At 42.4% G+C, this 8670-nt stretch overlaps 1 long non-coding RNA gene across 1 annotated transcript in view; it reads left to right on the forward strand.

Moving 5' to 3' along the window:
- The window catches only part of LOC116102048, a 139134-nt gene extending 131460 nt beyond the window's left edge, over positions 1-7674 (forward strand). Inside the window, exon 4 of the long non-coding RNA XR_004122981.1 lies at positions 7421-7674. This is a non-coding gene — a long non-coding RNA (uncharacterized LOC116102048). The remainder of the gene's footprint in view (positions 1-7420) is intronic.
- Positions 7675-8670: the final 996 nt, after the last annotated feature.

Below are 8670 nucleotides of genomic sequence, written 5' to 3' on the forward strand. Positions count from 1 at the left end.
CATTGTAATAAGGCTGTACTTCAGTGACCCTCACATCACCAAAGGATTTTACCTCCATTGTAGCTAAGTTGAGAGTAGTGATGTATTATTTTGAAGTATACAGTTAATATGTTTGGAGTTATTTAAAATTTATATTAAGGAAAATGTATTTTCACCATTGCTATAGACGAGCATCTACATAAGACTGTTAAATTGATTGTTGTTTTATATCGAACAACTTTTATAATACTCATTTTTATTGTTATAATATTTTATAAATTTTAAATAATATGACAAAAAAGATATTGTAAGTATTGAAGGGGGTCTCTGGTAGGGGTAGGGGTACAAAGGGGAAACAAGAATGTGATTTAATTCTATTTACTTAAAATATGTTCTTAAATGTTAACAAATTCAGATAAATTGAAATCGTAACTTTTCTCATCATAATGCAATAAAAGTTTTAAAAATAGATTTATTTTACTATTTTTAAGTGTGTTTGTGTGTGTGTGTGTGTGTGTGTGTGTGTGTGGTGTGTCTGTGTATGTGTAAGTTCAGTGAAAGAGAACACCAGATCTCCTAGGGCTGGAGTTACAAGAGATTGTGAACTGCCTGGCATGAATTCGGGGAACTGAACTGTGGTTCTCTGAAGGAGCAGGAATCACTCTTAACTGCTGAGCCATCTCTCCACTCTACAAATAACCTTGCTGGTCCCTCCCTCTCCAGGTTTCTCTTGATGCTAGGTCAGGAAACCCAGCCTTGGATCTTGCTTTTCTCTGGTCTCCAATAGCCAGCTTAAAGGCATTCTTGTGCTAGCCCCAAATTAGTGTAGTCTCTTCGTTACTGCTTGCCTAGTGCATGATAAATCCGTGCATCACTTTTTCAGGCCCCACCTCAGGGTGCTGGTGTGCTGGCTTTCTGTCACTATGACAAATTACTTGAGATATAGAGTTTATAAGGAGGAAAGGTATGCACTTTCATCACAGTTAGGCAAGTTCTGGTTTATAATCTGTTGGCCCAGTGTGTGTGTGTGTATGTGTGTATGTGTGTGTGTGTGTATGTGTGTGCATTTATGTGTATGTTGATGGGGGAGATATGTTAAGGCAGTACTTCATGACACGAACATATGGTGATATGTTGTGTGTGTGTGTGTGTGTGTGTGTGTGTATGTGTGTGTGTATGTATGTGTGTATGTGTGTGCTAATGTTACTTACCTCATACAGGCCAGGGAGAGAGAGTGAAAGAATGTGAGATAGACAGATCTCAGCATCCCAAGAGCATACTTCTGATGACCTTATGGAGTCCTGTCTCTTAAAGCCCCGTCACTGTCCAAGAGTGCCACATGATAGGGACTGACTTGCTAACATGTTAACATATGGACTTTTGAGGGTGAGTACTTTAGATCCAAAGTACAGCATCTAGACTGTGGGAAGAGAATTTATTACATAGCACATAGTGAAAGCCACCTACCATACCCGCTGCTGAGAGAAATACCATTCTACCCTTGTGGCAGGGCATGACAACTGTGAAAAAAATTACCTCTACACAGCATCTTTTGTAGCATGTTTCATTCTGTCATCCCCATAGTCCTGACTCTACTCATAAAGAAGGTGGAGCATCCACTCAGGTGGGCCCTTCACCAGCACCAGAGGGTATTGATTTGTTTACTATTAGGCTACTGTCAGAAAAGAGACCACAGGACCCATTGGGCAGCTACTTTCATGAGGGTTTGTACACTGTTCCCAACACTCTTGTGGCTTAAACGTCACTCCCACACTGAGCGCAGACATGTGCTAGAGGCTGCCTGAGCCTCTCCCATGGTTCCACCTGCCTATGCTTGCCCATGCTGGCCTCCAAGGGGGAAATTCTTCCAGTCACTGATTTATAAGGACAAGTCAAGTGTCATGTCTCAGAATGGCAGCCGTTGCTAGCAACCTCAAGCAAGACATAGCAACCAAATGCATCTAACTTTGAGTGAACAGGTATTGACACTGAACCTGCTGTCTAATTTAGCTTATTTATCCTCATGACAGAGTGGCAAGACAGTGATCACTAACATTCCATGAGACCTTATTATACACCACATGGTGATAGTAGCCATCTACCATAGCATGCTGAAGGGAAATGCCATTCTTCCTCTGTGGCAGGAATGAGACTTCTACAGGGTCTCTTGACCAGCCAAAGATATGTCTGGGGCACCAGAGGCGAGCCTGTGGCCTTGCTCTATTTTTGTTTCTTGATACAGCACTAGGCTCCCAAAGCCCAGCTATCTAATGGCAGGGATTGTGAATCACTTAATGTGTGTGTTCCTATATGTGTGTGTGTGTGTGTGTATGTGTGTGTGTGTGTGTGTGTTTTAGAATGAACTATAAATGGCTGGCATTTGAAAATCAAAATCGACATCATCGGAAGTATAAAAATAATGAGGTGGGTGGTAAATGGCACCTCAGAACATGTGAGCAATTTGCACAAGGAAGGAATGGGGGCCATTTAGAGCCAACAAAGAAATGGCTTCTCTGTAGTCACAGATAAAAACTGCCGTATTCAGCGTTAGGGGATGGCAGCTTCTAAGCGCTTCCATTTATTGTTAAGCCTCTTTTTGATTATGGCAAATAAGTTTCCCTTTCACAGGAGACTTTCCTATAAAAAGGATGACAAAAATAAGCTTTGTATTCTGTGGCAAACGATTTTTTCAGAAGGGTTGTCCTTGGGGCAGGGCACGTGGGGCAGGGCACGTGCTCTGTCTGCATACTCATTGGCATTTGGTGGATGGAGCCTGGAGTGGTGCAGGGGTCTCCTCAGCTGACCATTGAGGCAGCTTATTATCTCCCAGAAGCATATAATGTGTTGTGCCAACCAACTGCATTATAGCAAGCCCCTAAATTGTATTTGGACAAAGAATAATTGAACACTGGACAGAATAACAAATGCCCCGGTCAAGTTTGCTTCATGGGTTTATCATGTTGTATTAACATGATAGAAATATGAATACTTAAATCTTATCTCTGGTACACTTTATAACTGCATTAATCATTTACCGTATTATATATTTTTCATGTCAGTAAGATTGGGAGGAAAAGATTCAATTTCCACGGCACAGTCAGAGTGTTTCAGATAAGTAAGAGGCCAGGATGAAACCGTTTCAACATGGCTTTCAATTGCAGACCCTATAAAGGGAAGGTTAGCATATATCAAGCAATATTAAGCGGGATCCTTTAGCCTTAGGGAAAATAAATCAACACACTATGCTCTGCCATCATCCTGTTGGCCTGAATCAGATAAATACTTACAGACATTTTTTTTTTTTTTTTAAATCCAAACTGGGCTAGTGAGACTTCCTTTTGCCCAAACCTGATGCTAGCGCTCAGCAAAGCTTGTCAGTGGTTGACTTTCAGTGCCTGTCTGGCAGGTGTGTGATGTGGGAAGGGTTGAGAGCACAACGGTGCAGGATAGTTGGCCTCTGACCTCTGGCCTGTGTTCTCCACTGGGAATGGTAGGGCCAGGAAGACATTGGTGAGAAAGCTTTCTGCTGGGCCTCACGGAACCTTCAAACAGTCATGGAGTAGGTAAACAGAAAGTTATTCTTTCTTGCAGGTAACTGATAGATAGGACCCATTCCCATCTGGCTAACTCTTCCAGAAGCATGTCAGACCTTAAACTAATTTTCCCCACATACATTCTTTCTTTAGACATTTTTTCTAAGCCCCCAGCTTTGAGCCATTCTGGAGAGGGACTAGAATGAGCAGACTTTGCCTTAATTCAGTGTATTGTGTATGTATCTATGCATGTATTTATATACATATATATGTATATATATGCATGCATACATATATGCATGTATGTATTATGTGTGTTTGCATGCATATATTTATGTATTATGTATCCATGTATGTATATATGTATCAAGTATGTATTAAGTATATATGCATGCATATATGCATGTACATGTGCATGTGTGTATTATATATATTATATATATGTATATGCATCCATGTACATATGCATGCATGCATGTATGTATGCATGTATGTATGTGTGTATGTATGTATTTAGAGTCTGAGTCTGTTATAGCCCAGGCTGGCCTATTACTTCGAATTTTCCTGTTTCAGCTTCCCCAGCAATGGATTACAGGTAAATTCTTCCAGTACCTGGTATTTTAATCTTTTTAACATAAAGTTCCTGAAATCCCCATTCACTCCAGCTCCTCCCGGTCCCTTTTTGAAAGATCCTCTGAAAGGCTTGTCATGTTCCATGTGCCCTTGATTCCTTCCTCCTTGCCCAGCAAAGTGAAGTAGAGGTCATGACACAGAAGGACATATTTCTCCAAGTTTGGGGGAGGGGAATCAAAACAGCAGGCCGTAGAATAGAAAGGTGAACGGCAAAGACACAAATCACTTCCCAGTCACAAAAATTGCCAAAAAATAGCAGCTTGCAGCTGTGCACAGCAGGGACAGAAAACATTAAACACATGTTAAATAACAAATAGGAGACTTAAATACAGCTAAAAATGGACCTTATTCTGAATAAATCATGCAAGCTGCATCCTAACCATCCCGAGGAATGTAATGGATCATGTGAAATCTGCCAAATTTGTATTTAAAAAAAAAATCACTAGCCGGGGCCTCGTCTTTCTAGGGGCGTGCTGTTGGTTTCTCCATTTCCTTCCTTTCCTTTGTCACCCAGCACCACCCACCCACCCCTCCTCAACCCCAGAAGTGGGAAGACCACAGCTGGGCTAAGAGATTTCACTCTAGTCAGAGACAAGCAAGACATGCATTTGAATAAGTCTAGGGGGTTTTTTTGGGGGGGGGGTGGCATGCATTTGAATAAGTCTAGAGTTTTTTGGGGGGTGACATGCATTTGAATGAGTCTAGGGTTTTGTATGTGTATGTGTGTGTGGGGGGGGAGGTGAATACGATTTAACTCTGCTCCACTCAGTGTCTCCCAACACTGTCCCCTTTCTTTTGAACATGTGAAGGCAAGTATAGGCTCATCAATCCAGAATTGCTATTATTTTAACTTTTAAAGCGCAGAAGATCTTTTCTCAGCCACGTTCAGCATCTGCTAAGGTACAGCTGTTGGTACCAGGTTTGAAGGAGTTTTCCCTCTCATCTCCTTCCCTGTGTGGGGCAGGAAGGGGCATTGCTTTTTATGACAAAAGGCAAAATAACTCTCTAGGCAGAGTATTCAAATCAATCCAGCTGGCAGATTGCCTTGTTCTGAAATGTTGGTGGCCTGTACATCACTGTCTTCACATTATCAGTAGGTCTCTTGGCTTAACATTTCGTGGAGGGTCATATTTTTGTGTAGCATGTGTGCCTTTCTTTGGAGATAAACAGCAAACACTGGCCAGCCAGAGGGACACTCTTTAACTGGCCTTTACTTCACTGTCCTAATAACACATCCTGCTGTGGCACAGGCACTATGACATGCATGCACATTTACACACATGTGCACATGTACACACATGTCACCTGTGCACACATGTTGGAGGCACAAACCCACTTGTCCAATCCTTAGGTCATATGTGGTCAGATACTGATGGCAGTTGTCGAATCCCATTGCTGTACATGTTTTCTTTTTACAAGCCTCCAGTAGCCAAAGGTTTTTATGTGAGTTGTGGAGAATATTGCAAGAATCTGTGCTTGATCCCAGCAGGTGGAAAAAGGCCCAGTATACTCACACTGTCTTCAGTGCCCAACATTTCATCCCAAGATTTTCTTTTCATTCATAACACGCTCTTTGCATGAACTGAAAAACACGGCTTGAGAGGTAAAAATCTATGCATATGAAAGAGAAGGAAAGGAACATTGAGGGGAATAATTGAAAATGCAGGACAAGTGAGGTCCTTAAAGGGAGCTTCTGAGAGGCCTGATCTGTGTTGTGTATTCAAGGGATTCTCCCCACCCCTGGATGCTCCCTTCTGATTTTTCTCAGAGACATCCCCCCAAGCCCTGCTGGTGTGGGATAACCAAAGCCAGAAGCCACCCTGTCACACTGAGAAAGCACCATGCAGCCTTCTGCTTCCTGCCTTTCAAGGGTGTGGGTGAAATCACAGATGCTGGTATTAGCAGTGATGTCCAAAATGGAGGAAGAGATGTGGGGGAGGAAGAAAGTAAGAAATTCTGGGGGGAAAGAACCAAAAAGGTAGGAAGGAACAGAGGAAAGAGAAAGGCAAGATTGGAAGAAGGGAGTGAGGTGGGGTTTGCTGTTAGTCCAGAGTCTACTTAGCACAAGCTTGCCAAGGAAATATTGTTCCATAGCGAGAAGTCTTCAGTGAGCACCACCTTGCCATCATCAGTGGGGAGAGGACTAGGTTCACGCCAGGGAGGAGCCTGCATCAAGTCTCTGTCCTCAGTACTGTGGCTGAGGAATATCAGAAAGCAATTGGATTTGCTCCTTGTCAATCTCCTCCTAGCCCCAAGAAAATTCCTCCACCTCCCCTGACACCAAACCTACCCCCAAAGCACATCCTTTGTGAACTTTGCAGTGGCATAAACATTTACATTTAGAACTCTCTGCGACCTTGCTGGCCCACCTCAACACTGCCTTATTCTGCTACCATTAAAAAGAAGAAAGGATTACGTTTGCAACGAAAATCTCTGAACAAAGCAAAACAGATTAAGGCAATAACATCTGAAATGCCTCCTCTCTGGGACTCAGTTTCCAGTCTGCCCCCTTTTGTCCTTGACCCTGACCCCCGCCACTGAACCATGCCTAAGCTCCAGTCTGGCTGTGCTGCCAACTTAGGGCTCATCTTTTTGTTTTGTGCTTCTTTGAAAAAAAAAATCTTTTCTTTTCTACGATCTCTCCTCTAACTTGCCCAGCAAGATCTTGTTTTATTTTTAAGCTATCAATTACTCAAACTTTGGGTGCCTATCTATCCTCAGCCATCTGGATCCCATACCTTATTTTAAAGCATGTTCAAATAATGACAACCTTCTTCTCTCAATTAATTTATGGGCTGTGGGGACCATTTTTCATTTGTTATCATGCACTCCCATTTGATCTCCCGTATCTTTCTTCAGCATCTTCAAGTGTGGTATATAAATCTTCCACTCCGGCATTGTCATGGAGTCCGAGATATATAGGTACGACTCCCTATTAGTTCCACAAAACTGACCTTAATTTCTAAAAATGGTATCAGATGCGAATAAAGTTTGGTAAGATGATTTGTTTTGATTTACTTCATACCACTTATCTTGGAGTTTTCTTCCTACTTTTCTTTAATCTAATTTAGGCAGTAGAGTCTTGTGAGCTGGGTTACGGTTTATCCATTACCTTCCCGCCAATGCTGCTCCTCGGAGAGAGATAGGGCTGGGAGATTTGGGCTGTGGATGATAATAAAGAAGCCTGTGGACATGCCTTAAGCCCATTGCTGTTGTTTTCTGCTTTGTTCAAGCTGACCTCCAAGGTTGAATATCTTTTTTCTTTTTTATTGCAGAAATGTGAATTTTTTTCACATGCCAGGACGATACCACTGCACATTGGTTAGGAGACGCAAACGCTAAAATTAAAGATGAAGATCTTCTCTTCTGCAGCACAGGTGATGATGGGCATGTTGGGAAGATACACAGCTCTCACCACCATGAGGAAAAGCTGCATTTGGATTACTTAAGGGCTATGCCTTATAGACATTCCCACCCCACCCCGTGAGTGTGTGTTTTGTTTTACATAAACAGACTTCCGCCCAAACTAAAGAATGCTAATTAAGCAAAATCCACGGCCAGATGTTTATTAACACTCTCAGGTTCCTGGGATTTGGAGAATATGCAGTTTTCATGAACTAATTTAAAAGGGGAAACACCTTTATTGGAATAACAGCCAATTATAGTTGCCGACGACTTTGCCCCTTCTCTTTCTGCTGGTGGAGTTAGGGGAGGAGAGGGTCCCTCCTAGTGGTTAGATGGATGGAGTCTGCCCACATCCTGGCATTGCTGGCTCTGCATACATGCACACCCGCTCTTGGGTGTGGCCTTCCAGCCACACACCAGAATTGCTTTATGTGGAGTCAGAAATACACCCTTACAGACACACACTGCGAACCATGGGTGGTTCTGTCGTCTGGTGCATTTGGTTTTTGCTCTCTCTCTCTCTCTCTCTCTCTCTCTCTCTCTCTCTCTCTCTCTCTCTCTCCTCTCTCTTCTCTCCTTTGCACGATTCATTCACCTAGCATTCACTTATCTGCCTGGAGACTTTCAGAGAGGACTCTGTAAGCCACAGAATGTCTCCAGAATGTCAGTGAGTAGAGACACAGGAAGAGGGCTGTCAGGCCTCTGCGTGGTGACTTCATTCTGGGTCCCTGACTCAAACTGTGGACCAATAAAACAGAGCAGCATCATATAAAACTCCGTGTTTCATAAGACAAATATTGCCGTATGCATTCTCGTCCCTTGTACTATGTTAACTGTAGAAAGAAATAGAAACAGTTTTAGTGACCCCCTGGGACCTATAAAGGCTATTTCTGAGTCTGAATCTTGCTGTTTAATTTAATCATTTATTATATTAATATTCAAATGGGCTGCATCTTATTAGCTACTGCAAAGATGTTAGTATGTCTGAAATAAATACCTAATTATGCTTTTGAAGAGAGGGCTTCTAAAGACTTGGGTATGTTTGTGCCTAATAGAACAGTTCATTTGCAGGTTTTTCTGCAGAAATCAGCAGTTTGAGGATTTCTCCCCCCTTCTTTCT

The sequence above is a fragment of the Mastomys coucha genome, unplaced genomic scaffold (assembly GCF_008632895.1).
Source record: "Mastomys coucha isolate ucsf_1 unplaced genomic scaffold, UCSF_Mcou_1 pScaffold21, whole genome shotgun sequence".
NCBI lineage: Eukaryota > Metazoa > Chordata > Mammalia > Rodentia > Muridae > Mastomys > Mastomys coucha.